This window comes from Bos javanicus, chromosome Y (genome assembly GCF_032452875.1).
Source record: "Bos javanicus breed banteng chromosome Y, ARS-OSU_banteng_1.0, whole genome shotgun sequence".
Lineage (NCBI taxonomy): Eukaryota > Metazoa > Chordata > Mammalia > Artiodactyla > Bovidae > Bos > Bos javanicus.
Window position 1 is genome coordinate 3,582,059 of NC_083898.1, and position 21,354 is coordinate 3,603,412.

The following is a 21,354-nucleotide window of genomic DNA, read 5'->3' on the forward strand; positions in this document are numbered from 1 at the left end:
AAAAAAATAAAACCAAAGGACTCACAGAAGGAAACCTACGAACTGCACAGAGTTCTCTGATATTTGTTTTTAGGCTTAAGGTTGGAAGTTATTTTGTAGTTGAATGATTTCAGTCTAGTGACATTTTAAGTCAGAATGCTTTGCTATACATAACGTTGTTCTGGATCCCATGGGATCTTAGAATATTTTGCATGTAAAACTATTCTGTGATTTGCTAAAATGAAAATAATGCAGGGTAACAATGTGGAAGTCATTTTGACCTCGTTAGGCCCTGCAGTTACAATTTTGCTTGTTATATTTTAAGCATCCAATTTCATCCTCTAACCTTCTCCATCCAATATTTCTACTTTTTGCCTCAATTTGCTGTATTTACCTCACTTACATTTTTGTTTTTACTTTTACAATTTTCAGTTCAGTTCAGTTCAGTTAAGTCTCTCAGTCATGTCAGCCTCTGGAACCCCATAAATCGCAGCACGCCAGGACTCCCTGTCCATCACCAACTCCCGGAATTCATTCAAACTCACATCCATCGAGTCGGTGATGCCATCCAGCCATCTCATCCTCTGTCATGCCCTTTTCCTCCTGCCCCAAATCTCTCCCAGCATCAGAGTCTTTTCCAATGAGTCAACCCTTCCCATGAGGTGGCTAAAGTACTGGAGTTTCAGCGTTAGCATCATTCCTTCCAAAGAACACACAGGGCTGATCTCTTTTAGGATGGACTGGTTGGATCTCCTTGCAGTCCAAGGGACTCTCAAGAGTCTTCTCCAACACCACAGTTCAAAAGCATCAATTATTTGGTGCTCAGCTTTCTTCACAGTCCAGCTCTCATTTCCATACATGGCCACTGGAAAACCATAGCCTTAACTAGATGGACCTTTGTTGGCAAAGTAATGTCTCTATTTTTCAATATGCTCTCTGGGTTGGTCCAAACTTTCCTTCCAAAGAGTAAGTGTCTTTTAATTTCATGACTGAAGTCACCATCTGCAGTGATTTTGGTGCCCCCAAAAATAAAGTGTGACACTGTTTCCACTGAAACCGTTTCCATTGTTTTACAATGAAAGTCTGAATCTGTTTCCATTGTTTTACAATTTTAGGCACCAATTATAAGGTAAATGCATAAAGGAAAGAAAATTTGAATTCATGTACAATGTTTCCCTAATGTATTGAGCTATTTTCTTTATTCTTTTGAGAATTAAAGGCACCAATATGTTGAAGCCATCTGGGAATTGATCATCAAGGTAAAGGATCATTTATTAGGCTTCCTTTGGTCAGACAATTGAAGTACAGTTTAATAAGATGCTCTCATGAAGGAACAAAAACAGCAGCTTTTCAACATGATATGTTGAATATCCTTATCCATGCCTCTTCCAAGTTATGACAGAGGACTACGTGAATTAATCCTGTTCTTTTTGAGAAGGACCTGCCACTCAAAGCAGAGCATGAAAAGAAGATAAAAGGGACTGAGAAGGGTTAGTCAGTACAAGGCAATGAAATGGAAGATGGAATTGCCTTTAAGGTGATATTGTACAAAGCATGCAAATTTGACTACATAGTAAGACACCTGAAATTTAAAACAAGGCTATTGGACTTTGGTCTTGAAATGATTACTAAGGACACCAATTTCAATAACTCTTACAATGGCTCCAAAGTGCTCACCTCTCTAAAGCATAGTATTCTCTCTTACATTTAGCAAAACATTTCAGTGAAAGAAAAAGAGTGTGATTTTTCTACCACTCCCTTAACTACACAGATATTCGACAGATTTCACTGTCTGTTAGCTGCAAGAATGAGAATGTTGAACTTAACTTGGTGTTGTCCTATGGGGGTTACCATACCAAAACAGGGACATGACTTGATGTTCCCACTGCCATCTGAAGGAATGACCACAAATTTGAGATTGCCAATATTTCTAGGTAGTCTTCATGACAGTGTGGATAGTCCAACAAGCAGGGACTCTGTTCAGAGTATTTCAAACTGAAATATATTTAGGATCCACCATTGATTTTGATCCTTGCTTACTCCATGACTTTTCTAGATTATTAAAATAAATGATTCCTTTTCTTCTTCTCCTCCCACCCCTTTGGATACATGTCTCTGTAACTACTACTGAATTTTAGGGAACTGTGGCCTGAAACAACATGCTTAGAATGGGTTATTGTAGACTGTAAATTTCATAAAAGCAGCAATCATTTTATAATTTGAATTCCCACATTTAACATTCATGTAAATATAATATATATGTATCAACTTGTAAAAATTTCTCAGTAAATAGGAAAGATGAATTATGATAAGTGCAGGTTATAGGATGCTGTTAAGTAATGTGTAGAGCATTTGATTGGTTATTTCATTTCTTTATTGATAATTTAGTAAGTGCTTAAAATGTGTCATTTGCAGGCTCTAAATTTCACCTGATGTGAAAGATACATTAAAAAATGAGAGTAGACATAAAACACATTGAAGACATGATATCCGCTCTCACCTTGGTAGGAGGGCAAACAGAAGTTCCTTTCAACCCCAAGAAAGAATTGAGGCAAAAATTTGAGAAGGGTCTTAGCATGACTGAAAATAGTTTGTGTAATTGTAGCTCCAGAAGAGAAAGATAATGAAATTACTAAGGAAAATATATCATGTCTTCAAAGAACTTGTTGACCATGCTGATGTGCTGCAATCACCATCAGGAATGTATCCGTCTCTGTGGGGACAGATAAGCAACATTGAAACATGTCTTAGGAAATATAGAGTGGATCTTGGTGTCAGGAAATAAAGGCATGCCTTAAGGACAGTAGAGCAGAAATAACCCTACAGCATACCACCTGTAAACTATATATCTTGTGCTTACCATGGGACAATCACTGATTATGTCATGTTATCTTTGGTACATAGTCATGGTATAATGGTGATCATGATTTTGGACATGCTACACTGTCTATATTTCAAGGATGAAATGACTTTCTATAATGAAGAAAATCTGCTGTCTAACCTTTTAAGACTCTACCAGTAACTAATAGAATATAAGGTAACTGTGAACACACTAAGGTACATCCTGTGTATTTCCATTTTTCTGATTTTATTTGCATCTCTTCCTTCACCCATACCATCCTAATTGAGCCACCCATTCATTTCAGCAGGGATGATTTCAGAAATCACTTTACATCCATTACGTCTTTTCCCTTGGTTCTCTCTCTCTCTCTTTTTTTTTTTTTTTTTTGCTTACAAACATTAGACCAGGTGTCAGTTACCTAGGATGCATAACAAATTTTGTCTTGAACTGTAGAGTTTATAAAACCGTGCAGTAAAATAGCCAGCCATTTGAACTAAAGCATAATTTTACTCTTCATTGTTTGAAAATAGAAAATGAAACTATGAAGATGAATATGTAAATTTATTGTTGAAATGCAAGAATTTTAGGTATTTGTTGACATCTCCCAATATAAAGTTCAATCTTCTTTAGGCTCCATAATCTGACACTTATTTGATAGGTCAGTTTTAATTAGCATAGTTTTCATCTGATGATGATTGTTGATCAGTTGACTTGAAAGAGAGGAGGCAGATGTATAAACGATCACTCGCATTGAGGGTCATGAGTTGCCTCTCTTGCAGGATAGGAAAAGGGCTGTCATGGGCTGACATATTGCTATACATGTCTGGAAATTTAGAAGGTTCCACCATCAGTCTGGAATAACTGCTCTGTAATGGAGATACAATGTGGTTCTGAGAAGTAGATGTAGTTGTAGTAGCGAAGTCCTCAACGTGGCCATTTACCTGAGTGTAGCTGCTATGTGAGTGCCAATTAAAAATGCTCAGTGTTTTAAAAACAGCAGGTTGATCTACTACAATCTGGTCTGTTTGTCTAAGTGATATTCGTGATGGGGAAGGTAAGTCATATGGACTTACAGCACTTGTATTAGCAAATATGTGGCTGCTATGAGGCTTTTGTATGAATGGCACAGTTAAAGTTGTGGAGGCTGAAAATGCACTCTCTCCACTTGTTTCTCAAAGAAAATCAGAGTTATGATCATCTATGTTGACCCTTGCTTTAACATACGTCTTGTTATCTCGAACTAATGAAGATATTAGAGACACATTGTTAATTCCAAGTCTTCTTTGCATTCTTACTAAAAGTTGGGGATGGCCTGTTTGGAATTTTGATTTATAGTAGGTCTGTAACTAAAATCAAAGAAAAACTTATTTAGTTTCTTTATAAACCAAGGTAAAACTGACAATCAAAGCTAAGCTATAAAAAATTATTCCTTTAATGACACCAATTAAATAGCATCAAATAAAACACCTCCATTAGTAGTTTTAACAGGTAACATGTTAGAAACAATTATGCTCAACTAAAAATATGTTGTATATATACAGTAAATACCACTTTAAGTAGCTTCAGGACTTGTATCTGGTTTCACATTGCTAGGAAAGTTTTTTAAACATCCAATATTTTAACCTCCAGCTGTTCTCAACTTCAAAAAATAAAACTTTTTTTAAAAATTTAGTATCTCAATTTCAAATTCCGTTTTAGCTACATATGTGAACATGCTTTCTAGGTCACATGATTTAATCTTATGTATTGCTAATAAGTGAAATTTTTGGAATACCTTGCTCAAAAGAGAGATGTTTTCTTCTTCCAGAAAGTCAGCTAGTGAAGCAGATCTTTGAAAAGTTTGTTGCTTTTTATTAAACCCATAAAGGTTAAGCTGTCAAACTAAACTTTTCATACTGTTGGTTTCAAATATTCTGAAAGGCTCCTTTCTTTTCAAGACCTTTTTAAAAAGTTCTTCACTGATCACTATACATACACCACTCTCATCCCACCTAATAGATTCAAGCTGATAATTTGCAACTATACTCCAAAGTTTTGTGGAAATGTGAAAGAAAATCATTCAGCTCATCTGTTTCAGAGACAGAATCTGTGTAGCATAGCCTTTTTATCACAAGATCCTCAGACAAAGCCTGAAAAGCATATTCTTCAATCATAGATCTCAAAACTGAGTCCCTAGTAAGTGTATAATCATACAAAGAAGATCTAACGGAGGTTTCTGAACCAGTTGATTCATCCTTAGGAGTCCCATCTTGAATTTCTGAAGAAATATGTGCCATCTCAAAGAAAGTCTTTCTTCAGATATTTTTCTCATTTGTCTGATTTTACACACTTCAACGTCAAATGCTGCTTGGCTGGCCTACAGACTTCTCTAGACCGTCACAGAGTTCCCCAAAGTCACCTAGCAATTGAAGGGTAACTGTGACATCACAAAGTCACTGGTCTTCGAGCAATTGAAGGATAATGTTCAACCAGTGCTTACTTCAGCATCAACTTAAAATACACACTGCTTACAGAAATACTAACCAAAGCCATGAAGGCTGCAAAACCTCATTCCTAAAGAATTTTTACACAGAAAAACCATATCAATAAATCTACTTGATATCTGAACTAAAAGTGATGTATCATCCTTCTGTACACACACTCTTGATATTCATTACTGTTACCAATGCAAACTTGGATCTACTCCCTACTGTGAAGTAAAACCAATCAACTGACTTTCAGTGAATGTATGTGTTTATTGTAGGACCGAGCAAGGTTTCCTAGCAGTTTTTGGTGCTTCATAGACCCAAATTCCCAAATACTTTCAGGGGAAGGATTTTAATGACTGATCACACACCTGTGATCAGTTTTGGGGCATTGTACTAATGGCCTGTTACTGAGGATATTGGGAGTCAACATCATCGACCGTCTGCTTCCAACTACTCTGTGGTCTATGTACGTACATTTCAGCCTGGTTGGAGCTTTAACATCTCTAAAACTGTTCACAGTGTATTGCTCAGAATGTTATCTATGGCCTTTGAGGAGGAACTAAAGACCTTTCTGCTACGTCTGCTACATCACCTCAGTCGTGTCCGACTCTTTGTGACCTCATAGATGGCAGCCCACCAGGCTCCCCCATCTCTGGGATTCTCCAGGCAAGAACATTGGAGTGGGTTGCCTTTTCCTTCTCCAATGCATGAAAGTGAAAAGTGAAAGTATCATTACTATTTTCTATTGCTTGATTATTTTCCTTAATTTCTGGCTTTTCTAGCTTCTCTGATTAAAATTACTCTTGGAAAATGAGGAGGTCTACAGGCTTCCCAGCTCTTGAACTGTTTGAGTCAGCAACAACTTTGGCTATTTCCTGTTGACATGGATCATGGAGTTGGAAATAATTCTGAGATCTAAGTTTGGTATCAACATTTTCTGCAATGGAAACATATCTATTTTATATAGATATTTGTATATCTATATACATAAATATGCATATAAATAGGTATATCTGCTGTCATTTCAGACGTGTCCAACTCTGTGTGACACCATAGATGGCAGCCCACCAGGCTCCTCTGTCCCAGGATTCTCCAGGCAAGAACATTCGAGTGGGTTGCTATGTCCTTCTCCAATGCATGAAAGTGAAAAGTGAAAGGGAAGTCACTCAGTTGTACCGATCTATTTGTGACACCATGGACTGCAGCCTACCAGGCTCCTCCGTCCATGGGATTGGCCAGGCAAGAGTAATGGAGTGGGGTGCCGTCACCATCTCATGTATATATATGACATATATATATATATATATATATATATATATATATATCTGAGTATTTTTTCATTAAACCTGGGCAAACTTTTGAAAATTGGTAGGTATTTATTAAAAGGAGAGATATATATTAAAAGGAGATATAAAAGTGTCCTTATATGTTAGATGCAGCCAATAACACATATTTTGAAGTATTTCCACTTACATATATTCAATAACTGAGTAGAGTCTTGAGTCATTCTGCATTTGGGTTTTAATTTTTCCATGTTGTTATACCTAATGGGAATTAAAAGTCAATGTATGAGGTGGATGAAACTGGAGCCTATTATACAGAGTGAAGTAAGCCAGAAGGAAAAACATCAATACAGTATACTAACGCATATATATGGAATTTAGAAAGATGGTAACAATAACCCGGTGTACGAGACAGCAAAAGAGACACTGATGTATATAACAGTCTTATGGACTCTGTGGGAGAGGGAGAGGGTGGGATGATTTGGGAGAATGACATGGAAACATGTAAAATATCATGTAAGAAACGAGTTGCCAGTCCAGGTTCGATGCACGATACTGGATGCTTGGGGCTAGTGCACAGGGACGACCCAGAGGGATGGTATGGGGAGGGAGGAGGGAGGAGGGTTCAGGATGGGGAACACATGTATACCTGTGGTGGATTCATTTTGATATTTGGCAAAACTAATACAATTATGTAAAGTTTAAAAATAAAATAAAATTTAAAAAAAAGTCAATGTACTTTTTTTATACACAAACACACACACACATGGGTATATATGTGGATATGTCAAAATAAAATTTTAGGCAACATTATTCAGGTGGCCAAACACTTTGCTTGCTCCCAAGATCTTAAATGAACTGTTTGGGAAGCCCAACATTGCTTAATAAATTACTGGCTGAATGCTTTAGATACTGTTGCTGAAAGGCTCTCCTTTAATCTAGCTCATCTTCCACTATTCTTTGTGTAATAAGAGGTGGGGTTCATACATATGAGGAAACCTTGAGGCCATGAAATTGCAACTCTCATTTGCTTAGAGATATTGTTCAAAGAAAGCTCCCCACATTAGATACAATTTTAAATATTCAAGCCTGTAGTAACATAGGAACATGTTGGAACCACATGCACAATGGTCAACTAGCTGGATTTAGGATAACAGCTCCCCATTAATGTCTAAAACAGATGCCAAGTGCATTGTGCATAGACCATAGACAGGCTCTTCTGACTAGCTGAACACTGAAATTATATGATGTGTACAACAAAATTACTTCTCCATAATTCAGTATGTAAAGTTTTCTTTCATCCCTTTCAACTTCTGGTAACAAATATTTCAATAGAAATCACTGATGATCAAAATTTATCTTGCTTCATGCCACAGGGGTTCAGCTTCCTGCCCCCGTCCACATCATTTATCTTGTTCCTTGTCCTCCTTTGTATTTTTGAGGTAGCCACATTAGAGAAAATCTAACTAGATAACATGAACAGGCTCAATATATTATGTTAATGGAAAAATATATTATAGGCTGTGTATTTTGCAATATTTTACCCAGTTGTCACAGAAGTATGGCACAAATGCTCTAACAGGAAACTTAAAACCAGTAGTATAATATATAATAAGTAACTATCATAGAATATTCTCAGAAAACAATTTCTTATCCAAAACATTGAGGGAAAACAAAGGTACAAGAATACAGTAATTCTCAGTGTTCATAGGAAAACATAGGGTAAACAGTACATTTGAATTCTCTGCTGCTGCTGCTAAGTTGCTTCGGTTGGGTACAACTCTGTGACCCCAGAGATGGCAGCCCACCAGGCTCACCAATCCCTGGGATTATCCAGGCAAGAACACTGGAATGGGTTGCCATTTACTTCTCAGTATTACACAAAGTAAGATCATGACATCTGGTCCCACAGTTTCATGGGAAATGGAAATGGAAAAGACAGAAGTACTGACAGATTACCTCTTTCGGCTCTAAATTCACTGCAGATGGTGATGGAAGCTATACAATTAGAAGACAATTTCTTCCTGGAAGAAAAGCTCTCACAAATTTAGAAAGCATGTTAAAAAGTGAAGACATGACTTGATCAATGGAGGCACTTTGAGTCACATCTATGGTCTTTCCAGTAGACATGTACAGATGTGAGAACACCAAACTGCTCTGCTAGGAATGACTTGTGTGTATCCATTGAATTGCAAGGAGATCATCCAGTCAAACTTAAAGGAAATCAACTCAGAAGAAGAATTAGAATCACTGATGCTGAAGATGAGTCCCCAAAGCTTTACCACCTAAGCAAAGAATAGACTCACTAGAAAAGAACCTCATTCTTAGGAAACAATGAAATCAGGAGGAGACATGGGTGAGAATGAAGAAGGTTGTATAGCTTCACCCATTCAATGGATATAATTTCAGGCAGACCCTGGGTGACACAAAGGGCAGAAAGCCCTTGTGTGCTGCAGTGCAAGGGGTCACAGAGAGTAAGACATGGCTTTGTGACTGAATAACAAGATTTCAGTTAATAAAATGGATCTTCCAGGGTCATGGTGGAGGTCTCATAATGTTAGAGGAATAGGAGGCACAGTCCACTTTCTCCTACACAAATCCATCAAAGGATCGACTGCACATGGACCACCTTCCAGAAATCAACTTGAACGATGTTGATGGCCCCTAGAAACCAAGAAATGAAAACCCATCTCTTAAAAAGGAGGTAGGACAAAATAAGAGATGGACATGAAGAAAAGGTTTTAGGGAACGAGACTCCCCTTGGAGAGGGAGTCGTAAAGGAGGAAAATTAAAACAAGATAGGAAACCCTCTCTCATAGGTGTCCATGGGAGGAAAAAAAAAGAAAAACACGACCAAGGGAAAAAGAACAAAAACACAGATTATGCCAATAAATGCAATTACTAGCCAAAAAGTCACTCAGATTCTTCTGTCCACAGTCATACATGAGGTCTGGGAGGGAGACCTGTGATGTATCAAACACAGTATTGTTAGAACCAGGATATTGTGCCCTGAAGACAATCTGATGGAGCTATGTGACAAAGAAACATAAACTATGGGAAAACTAGAGACAGCCATGTTAGAAAGGACTTTTCCTACAGAAGGCTCTGAGTCCACATAGTGAACCATGGCACACTCACAGACCAGAAAACTAGAAAACACCAAAGACCAAGCCAGCTTCCATTGAAGACCCTTTCCTCCATGGAGGTAGAGAGGAATGTATATGACTGCCAGAGGCAGAAGCAAATAGGTTACTAGTATCTTGGTCCTACAGACATCCCCTACCAAGCTCTAAGCTGGTTGAAATTTGCTAATGATGAATTCCTGAGTTCATGGACAGTTCACATAGGCCGGGATCATGACAGCCTGGGGTCAGCTACCCTGAAGAGACACATGGAACACCTGAGGCTGTGGGCTCTGGCACAGGTAGCAAACTGTGTGGTTGAGACCAGAGAGCTGCATAAGGCATGGGCCACCTAGGACTGTGTCTTGTCCTCCAACCAGCCACCTGAGATTTTTGACTTGTGAAGAGCAAAAAGCACAGAGCCAAACATGGTCGTTGCCATTGCTGAGCACCTAAGTGCCTGACTGGCTGGGAAGTGCATGAAACACATGGCCCACTTGGGACCATGCCCTCACGTATCAACAGGGAGGCTGAGCAGTGTGGACCCAGGAAGAACATGTCACATTTGTCAGTGGCAAGCCCAATGTGGTCAATCCACCTCAAGCACCCCCACATATCCCAGAGGTATTTGTTTTCAGTGTCCCACCTCACCGCCAAAACACCGAGCAAGTGAGGTCAAATAAGAGGCTACCACACCCTCGTTTCATGTTGAAAGCCAGATATGGAGAGGCTTTCAAATAAAAGAAGGAAATATAAACAAAGGAGCATAAACCAACCCAGAAGTGATAGGTTCAACAGAATAAGTCTTCAATTAATGTTGAGACTGTTCAACTGAAGGACAATAGTAGAATTTGACAACAAGTACAAGCTTCAACTAGGGACTATCTGACACTGTACTGACACCAAAAAGCAATTTTTTTTTTTAAATTCTGAGATCTATTTCTATAGGATTTCTTTAACTTTTAACAATGCTAGGCCTTTTTAATACCCTAAACTTTTATTTCTATTAACTATTATTACCTTTCAAATAAAAACACATACATCTGTGTTTTAAACACTTGTTATATATATAAGAATGAATTTGACCTCTGTTTTCTTTTCTTGCACTATTTAAATGAGTCTAATTTTTGTTCTTAGTTATTAACTTTTGCTTTCCAAAAATGGTTATCAATGTTGTAACTTTAGGAATACAATCTTTAGGATCTGATTTCACTTATGAGGGCATCAGATTTCAGACACGCTGAAACCATAATCTCAAAAACCTAGCCAATCTTGTCACATGGACTGCAGCCTTGTCTAACTCAATGAAAGTAAGCCATGCCCTGTGGTGCCACCCAGGATGGGCGAGTAATGGTGGAGAGTTCTGACAGAATGTGGCCCATGGAGAAGGGATGCCATGTGGTGCCACCCAGGATGGGCGGGTCATGGTGGAGAGGTCTGACAGAATGTGGCCCATGGAGAAGGGATGCCATGTGGTGCCACCCAGGATGGGCGAGTAATGGTGGAGAGTTCTGAAAGAATGTGGTCTATGGAGAAGGGAATGGCAAACTACATCAGTATTCTTGTCTTGAGAACACCATGAACAGTATGAAACATATGATATGATACTGAAAGGGGAAATCCTCAGGTCAGTTGGTGTCCAATAAACTACTGGAGATCAGTGGAGACATAACTGCAGAAAGAAAGAAGGGATGAAGACAAAGCAAAACTAATATCCAGATATGGGTGTGACTGGTAATAGAGGCAAGGTCTGATGCTGTAAAGAGCAATATTACATAGGAAATTGGAATGTCAGTTCCATGAATCAAGGCAAACTGGAAGTGATCAAACCGGAGATGATAAAAGTGAACGTCAACATTCTAGGTATCAGTGAACTAAAAGGGACTGGAATGGGTGAATTTAACTCAGATGATCATTATATCTACTACTGTGAACGGGAATACCTTAGAAGAAATGGAGGAGACAGCATGGTCAACAAAAGTCTTACATACAGTACTTAGATGCAATCTCAAAGATGAAAGAATGATCTCTGTTCGTTTCCAAGGCAAACCATTCAATATCACGGTAATCCAAGCCTTTGCCCCAATGAGAAATGCTGAAGAAGCTGAAGTTGAATGGTACTGTGAAGACCTGCAAGACCTTTTAGAACTAATATCCAAAAATGACGTCCTTTTCATTAAAGGGGACTGGAAGTCAAGAAATACTTGGAGTAACAGGCAAATTTGGCCTTGGAATACTGAATGAAGCAGGGCAAAGGCTAATAGAGTTTTTCCAAGAGAACCCACTGGTCATAGCAAACACCCTCTTCCAACAACACAAGAGAAGATGGTCAACACCAAAATCACCAAAATCAGATGAATTCTACCTTTGCAGCCAAAGATGGAGAAACTCTATACAGTCAGCAAAAACAAGACCGGGAGCTGACTGTAGCTCAGATCATGAATTCCTTTTTTGCCAAATTCAGACTTGAATTAAAGAAAGTAGGGAAAACCATTAGACCATTCAGGTATGACCTAAGTCAAATCTCTTGTCATTATACAATGAAATATAGATTTAAGGGACTAGATCTGATAGACAAAGTGCCTGATGACCAATGGGTGGAGATTCATGACACTGTACAGGAGACAGGGACTAAGACCATCCGTGTAGACACGATATGCAAAAATGCAAAATGGCTGCCTGAGGAGGCCTTACAAATAGCTGTGAAAAAAGAGAAGCAAAAAGCAAAGAAGAAAAGAAAAGATATATGTAACTGAAAGCAGAGATCCAAAAGAATAGCAAACAGAGATAAGAAAGCTTTCCTCAGAGATCAATTCAAAGAAATAGAAGAAAACAACAGAATGGGAAAGACTAGAGTTCTCTTCAAGAAAATTAGAGATACAAAAGGAATATTTCATGCAAAGATGGTTTCAATAAAGGGAAGAAATGGTATGGATCAAACAGAAGCAGAAGATATTATGGAGAGGTGGCAAGAATACACAGGACAATTGTACAAAAATGACTTTCAAGACCCAGATAATCACGATGGTGTGATCACTCACCTAGAGCCAAACATCCTGAAATGTGAAATCAAGAGGGTCTCAGAAAGCCTCAATACAAACAAAGCTAGTGGAGATGATAGAATTCCAGTTGAACTATCTCAAATGTTGAAAGATAATGCTGTGAAAGTGCTGCACTTAATATGCCAGCAAATTTGGAAAACTTAGCAGTAGCCACAGGACTGGAAAGAGTCAGTTTTCACTCCAATTCCAAAGAAAGGCAATGACAATGAATGCTCGAACTTCTTCACAGTTGCACTTATTTCACAGGCTAGTAAAGTAATGCTCAAATTTCTCCAAGCCAGGCTTCAGCAATACATGAGCTGTGAACTTCCAGATATTCAATCTGGTTTTAGGAAAGGCAGAGGAACCAGAGATCGCATTGCCAATATCCGATGGATCATCAAAAAAGCAAGATAGTTCCCGATAAACATCTATTTCTGCTTTATTGACTATGCCAAATCCTTTGACTGTGTGAATCACAATAAACCGTGGAAGATTCTGAAAGAGACGGGTATACCAGGCCACCTGACCTGCCTTGAGGAACCAATATGCAGGTCAGGAAGCAACAGTTAGACCTAGGCATGGAACAACAGACTGGTTTTGTATATGAAAAGGAGGACATCAGGCTTTGTATTATCACCTGCTTATTTAACTTGTAGGCAGAGTACATCATGAGAAACGCTGGGCTGAAAGAAGCACAAGCTGGAATTCAGATTACCGGGAGAAATATCAATAACCTCAGATTTGCAGATGACACCAACCTTATTGCAGAAAGTGAAGAGGAACTAAAAAGTCTCTTGATGAAAGTCAAAGAGAAAAGAGGAAAATTTGGCTTAAAGCTCAACATTCTGAAAACGAAGACCATGGCATCTGGTCCCATCACTTAATGGGAAATAGATGGGAAAACAGTGGAAAGATTGTCAGACTTTACTTTTTTGCGGCTCCAAAACCACTGCAGATAGTGATTGCAGCCTTGAAATTTAAACACGCTTACCCCTTGGAAGGAAAGTTATGCCCAACCTAGATAGCATATTAAAAATCAGTGGCATTACATTGCCAACAAAGTTTGTCTAGTCAAGGATCTGGTTTTTCTAGTGATCATGTATGAATGTGAGAGTTGGACTGTGAAGAAAGCTGAGTGCTGAAGAACTGATGCTTTTGAACTGCGGTGATGGATAAAATTTTTGAGAGTCCCTTGTACTGCAAGGAAATCCAGCCTGTCCATCCTAAAGGAGATCAGTCCTGGGTGTTCATTGGAAGGAGTGATGCTAAAGCTGAAACTCCAATACTTTGCTCACTCATGCAAAGTGTTGACTCATTGAGAAAGACCCAGATGCTCGGAGGGAATGGGGTCAAGACGAGAATGGGACTACAGAGGATGGAAGGCTGGATGGCATCACCGAATCAATAGACATGAGCGTGAGTGAACTCAGTGAACAGGTAGCCCTGGTGTGCTGCGATTCATGGGGTTGCAAAGAGTCGGTGATGAAGGACCAACTGAACTTAACTGAGAAAGGAGGATATAAATGAAACAGAGTGTGGTGCAGGGGAAAAAAAGAAAGAAAGAAGGAAACCAGGAAAAGGTCTGATGTAGCAATGATAGATGCCCCACAATGAGAAATGTAGGTGTCTAGATGGAGAACACCAAAACTAAAAGGGTTGGGGTACATGGAAAATCTTGAGGAAATAAAAGTTGGAATCACCCTTAAATGAGTCAAGACGCAAGAATTGGATTGGGCATGGACCAAGTGACCACTTCAAAAGTGAAAGAAGAGTGACAAATCTCTTTACTGTCACTTGCTTACGTGAATCATATGCAGAATATACTATTTAAATACCAGTTGAGTGAATCAAAAGCTGGCATCAAAGTGGCTGGGAGAAACAGCAAAACACTCACATATATAGATGTTAACGCAAAAACAAAGAGAAAGTGAAGAGGAAATAAAGAGCCTTTTCATGAGGGTGAATGATTAGAGTGAAAAACCGTGCTGAAAACTCTACATTCATAAAAACAAAGATAAGGGCATCTGGTCCAATCACTACTTGCAAAATAGAAGGGGTAAACATGTGGAAACAGTGACAAGCTTAATTTTCTTGAGCTTCAAAATTACTAGGAATGGTGACTGCAGTTATCAAATTAAATGTCACTTGCTTTTGGATGTAAAAGTTATGACAAACCTAAGCATTGCATTATAAAGAAAACACACCACTTTACTAAATTGTCAGTAAATAAAAAATGTCGATTATGGTAAGAGTGGAGACTCTCGGATGTTTTTGAGTAACTTATATGGCTTTTGATTGCTAATTTATTTAGCATCTTTTCATTGTTAATTCAGTAAGTACTTAAAATACATCATTTGGCAGGCACTATGTCTTAGCTTGTGTGTTAGATAAATAAGGAAACTTGTGTAGACATGAAACACATAGAAGAATTGAATATCTGTGATTAACTTGGTAGGAAGGAAGACAGTTTCTTTCCAATCCCAAACAATGCTTAGGAAAAATTGTGAAAAGTGGCTTATTATGACTGAAAATATTTTGCCTAATGTATCTCTAGAAATTCAATAAAAACATAGATAATGAAGCTACGAAGGGAAACACGACATATGTCTTCCAAGAACTGATTACCATGCTGAGATGCTGCATTCACCACAAGGATTTAAGTCTGTCTTTGGAGGAGCAGGAAAGCAACATCAAAATATCCACTAGGAAATATAGGTGGTGTCTTGGTGGGAGAAAAATAAAGGCATAATATAAGGAGAGTAGAGCAAGAATGACCTTTTATAATACTACTTGTAAAATGCCTATCTTTTGCTGACTTTGGTGTAATCTTTGAATATATCAGTCATGTTATGATAGTGATCATGATTGCTGAGTAGGCTGCATCTACACTGTCAAGTATGAAACATATATTTATAAGTATTTTCCTTTTTTTTCTAATGGTTTATCAATTTTATTTATCCTTTCAAAGAACCAGCTTTTGGCTTTGTTGATTTTCGCTAAGGTCTCTTTTGTTTCTTTTGCATTTATATCTGCTCTAATTTTTAAGATTTCTTTCCTTCTACTAACCCTGGGGTTCTTCATTTCTTCCTTTTCTAGTTGCTTTAGGTGTAGAGTTAGGTTATTTATTTGACTTTTTTCTTGTTTCTTGAGGTGTGCCTCTATTGCTATGAACTTTCCCCTTAGGACTGCTTTTACTGTGTCCCACAGGTTTTGGGTTGTTGTGTTTTCATTTTCATTCGTTTCTATGCAAATTTTGATTTCTTTTTTGATTTCTTCTGTGATTTGTTGGTTATTCAGCAGGGTGTTGTTCATCCTCCATATGTTGGAATTTTTAATAGTTTTCTCCTGTAATTGAGATCTAATCTTACTGCATTGTGGTCAGAAAAGATGCTTGGAATGATTTCTGTTTTTTTGAATTTACCAAGGCTAGCTTTATGGCCCAGGATGTGATCTATCCTGGAGAAGGTTCCATGTGCGCTTGAGAAAAAGGTGAAATTCATTGTTTTGGGATGAAATGTTCTATAGATATCAATTAGGTCTAACTGGTCTATTGTATCGTTTAAAGTTTGTGTTTCCTTGTTAATTTTCTGTTTAGTTGATCTATCCATTGGTGTGAGTGGGGTATTAAAGTCTCCCACTATTATTGTGTTACTGTTAATTTCTCCTTTCATGCTTGTTAGCATTTGTCTTACATACTGCGGTGCTCCTGTGTTGGGTGCATATATATTTATAATTGTTATATCTTCTTCTTGGATTGATCCTTTGATCATTATGTAGTGACCTTCTTTGTCTCTTTTCACAGCCTTTGTTTTAAAGTCTATTTTATCTGATATGAGTATTGCTACTCCTGCTTTCTTTTGGTCCCTATTTGCATGGAAAATCTTTTTCCAGCCCTTCACTTTCAGTCTGTATGTGTCCCCTGTTTTGAGGAGGGTCTCCTGTAGACAACATATGTAGGGGTCTTGTTTTTGTATCCATTCAGCCAGTCTTTGTCTTTTTGTTGGGGCATTCAACCCATTTACGTTTAAGGTAATTACTGATAAGTATGATCCCGTTGCCATTTACTTTATTGTTTGGGGTTCGAATTTATAGACTGTTTTTGTGTTTCCTGTCTAGAGAATATCCTTTAGTATTTGTTGGAGAGCTGGTTTGGTGGTGCAGAATTCTCTCAGCTTTTGCCTGTCTGAGAAGCTTTTGATTTCTCCTTCATACTTGAATGAGATCCTTGCTGGGTACAATAATCTGGGTTGTAGGTTATTTTCTTTCATCATTTTAAGTATGTCTTGCCATTCCCTCCTGGCTTGAAGAGTTTCTATTGAAAGATCAACTGTTATCCTTATGGGAATTCCCTTGTGTGTTATTTGTTGTTTTTCCCTTGCTGCTTTTAATATTTGTTCTTTGTGTTTGATCTTTGTTAATTTGATTAATATGTGTCTTGGGGTGTTTCGCCTTGGGTTTATCCTGTTTGGGATTCTCTGGGTTTCTTGAACTTGGGTGATTATTTCCTTCCCCAGTTTAGGGAAGTTTTCAACTATTATCTCCTCAAGTATTTTCTCATGGTCTTTCTTTTTGTCTTCTTCTTCTGCAACCCCTATGATTCGAATGTTGTAGCGTTTAATATTGTCCTGGAGGTCTCTAAGATTGTCCTCATTTCTTTTAATTCGTTTTTCTTTTATTCTCTCTGATTCATTTATTTCTACCATTCTATCTTCTAATTCACTAATCCTATCTTCTGCCTCTGTTATTCTACTATTTGTTGCCTCCAGAGTGTTTTTAATTTCATTTATTGCATTATTCATTTTATATTGACTCTTTTTTATTTCTTCTAGGTCCTTGTTAAACCTTTCTTGCATCTTCTCAATCCTTGTCTCCAAGCTATTTATCTGTGATTCCATTTTAATTTCAAGATTTTGGATCAATTTCACTATCATTATTCGGAATTCTTTATCAGGTAGATTTCCTATCTCTTCCTCTTTTGTTTGGTTTGGTGGGCGTTTATCCTGTTCCTTTATCTGCTGGCTATTCCTCTGTTTCTTCATCTTGTTTAAATTGCTGAGTTTGGGGTGTCCTTTCTGTATTCTGGCAGTTTGTGGAGTTTTCTTTATTGTGGCTTTTCCTCGCTGTGTGTGGGTTTGTACAGGTGGCTTGTCAAGGTTTCCTGGTTAGGGAAGCTTGTGTCGGTGTTCTGATGGGTGGAGCTGTATTTCTTCTCTTTGTTCAGTCGCGCTGTGGGGAGGGAGGGAGGGATGCTGCAAACAAATAACACTGGCGTGCGCTCGCAGTGCCTCAACCACACTGGGTCTGCCCCCGCTCACGGCGCGTGTAGCTTCCCTACCCACACTGCTCAGGCATTAGGTTGTTCCGCTGGGAACAATCCGAGGCTGGCCCTGGGTTGCATGTACCTCCCAGGTCCAAGCCGCTCAGGTTCAGGCACTTGGGTAGTCCTCAGAGGCGCAGACTCAGTTGGGCCTGAGTTTTGTGCTCTTCCCAGGTCTGAGCAGCTCAAGTGATGAGGTGTTTGGCGAGCGCCAATGCTGTGACTTATCGCCTCCCCGCCACTCAGTTATCTGGGTGTAAAACCGGCACACCTTCTCAGGCAGATGTTAACCGTCCAGACCCCCAAAAAGTTTTAGTTAGCAAAGAAGCCTGCTTACAGTTTTATAGATAATGTCTCTCTGGGGCGGCGATTGCGCCCTTCTGGCTCTGGCTGCCTGTTACTGGAGGGGGAAGGTCTGCAGCCGGCTATCTCTGTTCAATTCTTTGTTCTGTGCACGGGCCTGGCGGTGTCTTAGGTTGGGGCTGGCTTTTCGCGTGGTAGATATCCCACAGTCTGGTTTGCTAGCCCAAATTATTTCGCTCAGATAGTGCTCAGGGTATTCAGGCCAGATTCTTACTCTAAGCGATGCAGCTGCGCCTCCCTGCCCAGCCCCTGCTTGCTAATGGTGCGTGCAGGCATCTGCGCTGCTTCTCCACTGGGGGAGTTACCGTAGGACTTGCAATCTTCGAGTTTTAATTGTTTATTTATTTTTTCTTCCTGTTATGTTGCCCTCTGTGCTTCCAAAGCTCGGCACAGATTCGGCAATGAGAAGGTTTCCAGGTGTTTGGAAACTTCTCTCTTTTTAAGACTCCCTTCCCTGGACAGAACTCCGTCCCTCCCTCTTTTGTCTCTTTTTTTGCCTTTTATATTTTTTCCTACCTCCTTTCGAAGAGTTGGATTGCTTTTCTGGGTGCCTGGTGTCCTCTGCCGGCATTCAGAATTTGTTTTGTGGAATTTACTCGACGTTTAAATGCTCTTTTGATGAATTTGTGGGGGAGAAAGTGTTCTCCCCGTCCTACTCCTCCGCCATCTTGGCTCCTCCTCTTATATGTATTTTCAATGAATAAAACCTGCTGTTTAAACTCTCAGTTTTCTCCCCAATAATGGACATAAAATAATAAAACCAAAAAAGCACTAAAGTATATACTGTTCATTTGCTTTCTAAAAATGTGATTTATATTGTTACTTCTCCCATATCATCCTATCAGCCTTTGGCTGATCTCCACATTTCCTTGCCCCAGCCATTTATGAGATAACTATTCCAAACAACCTCGGAGAAGAACAGGCCCACTTAAGACAGTGGCTTTCCAAATATATGCCTATATATATATTTACTCTTGTCTTGGGTTAGTGCAGCAGCTCACTAATCTGACTGCTGCCCTTTCTCACCTCATTAAAGGTGATCTCTTCCTGTAAAGTGCTGGTCTCATTCTGTTTCTGAACCTTGCCTTCTCTAACTCCCTTACATTGCAGAAAAAACCGAATGGCTGACAGGTACATAAGATGCATGACCTACCCTGGAGGTGCCTTTCCTGCCATCCAGTTGCCTGAGAAGTTTGGACCTGGGAAGGAAACAATGCACATAGCCAATTGTGTTCAGTGCCCTTGAAGATCACCTAGGAGCCTGAGTGGCTTAGACTTGGGATACGCATGAAACACAGGGAACACTTTGGGTAGTGCAATCGCAGGTTATCCAGGAACCTGAGCTGGGTGGACCGAGGAAGTACATGTTACCTATGGCAGTGGCAAGGCCACTGTGCTTCATCCACCTTAAGTATACTGACCTACATATTCCACAGGTGTTTTGTGTGTGTGTGTGTGTGTGTGTGTGTGTGTGTGTGTTCCTCCTCATCATTGTACTACTGAGCAGGTGAGGTCAAATAAGGGCCTGTTGTCCCCTTGTGTTATGGTGCAAACTAGTCATGTGTAAACTTGTCACAGAAGAGAATTGCAAAATGAGGAAGTAAAAATAAGCAAAGAAGGGTGAACTAGCCCAGAAGTGACAGGAGCTACAAATTGAAACTCTGAAGCTAATGTAGAAACTGTGCAATTCAAAGATTGCAATAACATTGGACAACAAGTAGAGGCAGGAAAAAGATTGTCTGACATTGATCTGGCACCACTAAACTCACAACAATTTCTCTAGAGAAATTGGTAGATTATTCTTTACTGTTTTCATGTTTTTTAATTAAACACTCTTTTGTTCCTTATCATTCCCTTTAATTTCATTTCTATATACCACAATATAAATGTTTGATAATTATTTTGACTTCTAAATTTTCTCCAGTAATCATAGGAGTTTAAATCCTATTCTAGGTTCTTAATCTTTGATTTTGAAACTTTTTATTAATAAATGTTTATCCTTTAGGAATTCTGTATTTAGAATCTATTTTCACTTATTAATTTAATTCCCAGTTGATTGCACTCTTGCCTTTTTACTCTCCCTTTACTCCTCCTAGAAACCTTTATCTCCCTCCTCAGTTTGCTCTGATCCATATAACTCTGTCAATTCCTTTAACTGTTTTTGATTATGGAAAATTGCTTCACCATCAACCTTGGGTTTTCTCCTCTGTTCTGAGGATGCAGAATTCTTAATGTGACTGTAACTCAGCACCAAAATGCAGAGGCCATGAAGTTAATCCAGATCTTTAGGTCATTGTTGTACTCCTGACACCGATGAACTTTAAAAGAAGCAAAGTCAAAAGGTTCCATGCCTACATGGAAATGAAGCCCCAAGCTGAAACCAGCAATTTCAGTGCAAGACAACTCACACCTATTCTCCAGCAAAGCAGCAACACAAAAATGAATATTATAAAAGGTGCTACCTGAATCTGTACCAAACCCACAGACACCACAATGCACATTACAAGACAATTCATTGCATTTCATAGAGAAGTGATCCAGCACCACCTGACAGACCACAGGCACACAATATCCCAAACATTAAACCTTGAAAACTTACAGGTTAATCCCACCCACAAAGATCATATTCCACCACAAATTGGATCCAAAATGCTGCGGCCTGCAGAAAGGGGACCAAAACCACTGCAATCTAAACCAAATGAAGCTTTTAAGTTTAATAAGGTCCCATTTGCTTATTTTTGCTTTTATTTCCAATATTCTGGGAGGTGGGTCATAGAGGATTCTGCTGTGATGTATGTCGGAGAATGTTTTGCCTATGTTCTCCTCTAGGACTTTTATAGTTTCTGGTCTTACATTTAGATCTTTAATCCATTTTGAGGGGCCTAATTAAACTTAAAATATTCTGCACAACAAAGGAAACTATAAGCAAGGTGAAA

General features: G+C 38.9%; 1 pseudogene; it reads right to left on the reverse strand.

Annotated features, from left to right (window-relative positions):
* Positions 1–3,365: 3,365 nt before the first annotated feature.
* Positions 3,366–5,132, reverse strand: LOC133243832 (heat shock transcription factor, Y-linked-like; annotated as a pseudogene).
* Positions 5,133–21,354: the final 16,222 nt, after the last annotated feature.